Raw genomic sequence first — 1,725 nt, 5'->3', positions numbered from 1 at the left:
CCCTTTTTGGTATTTGAATTGCTTTTGAATACTGTTTTTTATCTGGATGTAACATTGTTGCATTATTAGCTTTTTAACTTTACCAAGTAATCCAGTACATTTTATTACTTGGACTTTTCTAAACTCCCTCTCCACTACTTAAATGAGGCACTTACAAACCATGTTCAAGTTTGTATTAAAAGAAAGAATTAGATGGACCCCTTCTTTTGATGGTTAATGCATACATATAATATCTTTATGCAACTATGACACTGCTTTATTAGGTCACTCAGTTATTTTCTGCCAATTGATATTTTAACATGGTTTCTTAAAGTAAGTGGTTTTAAAACAGGAACAGCATATTGTAGTTTTTAGAAGTATAAAGCATAATGAAATTTTACCCCTACAAAAAATTCCATTAACTTGTTAAATTAGTGGAATTTACAATAAAGACAGCATGTTGAGACCTGGCAAAAATGCCTCCTTTAGTATTTATAAGAGCTGCATGCAACTAGTATGAAAACCGTATCAATTGCAAGTGCCGGTTCTACAAATTACTCAGCTTATTTATTGTTTCTATCAGTAATTTTAAAGACTGGATGACCCTTGCTGGCTAAAGCTAAGTCTCACCCAGTAACTAGATGAACACATATTTAGAGCCATCAGAACCTGCACAGACTAAAGTTAACAGTGACAAGTAGAATCAAGCACAGTATGTTTTTCTCAATTACTCAAAATTGTTTTCTTAAGTATATGCTGAAATTTGCTAAATTATGATTTGGATGGCCCAGAGTGCAGCATTGTGGTGGTTTTTAGGTTGAATCCTGACCTTCTGCTACAACTGCCATGATTTTGAAATTTTTAATGAGAGTAAATGGGAAATGGAAGGGATACTTTCAGGGATTCTTTCTGGGTTTATTGGAAGCCCCACCTTGATTTTGAGTGTTGCCGTTTATGGAAGACTTAGCCTTTTTTAGATTGGCTTAATCTCTAAATAAGATATGTTGTAATTGTGTATCTAATGATATGTCCCTTCCCTGTAATATTCCTGCCTCAGAAAAGAAAAGCCTCCTCTATTTCCAGCCACAAAACATAAAAATTAAATCTAATCATGTTTTCTTAACTGTAAAATTCCCATTCATTTCATGAATGAGGCTACATCTTATGGACAGAGCACAGTTACTGTCCTGCAGTTTCCTATAACTATACTCATGGCTATTAAAGTTGCATGAAATTTAAGTTATAGTATGTTTGCAAATCTGGGCTTTAGTTTTCTGGAGTATGTGGAGCTTTAATCAGTACATTATAACTTTTTATACTACTAAGTTAATAAGAACAAAATACTAGCAATTGCTTGGATTTTAATGAATCTTTAAAAGCTCAAGAGTCACTGAAATATTTCCAGAGATATATTTCCATTTTTAAATTGAACACATTTTTTTTAAAAAGTTATGTTTGCTATTAAAACAGTTACTTTTAGAATATTATGTGCATGTTGCCAAGACTCAAAATGACTTGGATATCAACTGTGAAGGGCCTACCTCTAAAAAAATAGAATAAATATAATTATGAAATAAAACTTTTGATGGATTCTTGCACATTTATGCAAGTAAGATTATTTAGAAGAAACCTCACTGTTAAATTGACCAACACCATACATTTTTGTGGGCTTTGAAGTTCTGTGGGAAGAATGCTTACTTGATGCATTTTAAAATCTTCACTACACTGCCTGGTTACTTGGACAGG

This window comes from Muntiacus reevesi, chromosome 2, assembly GCF_963930625.1.
Source record: "Muntiacus reevesi chromosome 2, mMunRee1.1, whole genome shotgun sequence".
NCBI classification, from domain to species: Eukaryota; Metazoa; Chordata; class Mammalia; order Artiodactyla; family Cervidae; genus Muntiacus; species Muntiacus reevesi.
The sequence above is the reverse complement of the archived record's forward strand: the minus strand, read 5'-3'. Positions refer to the sequence as shown.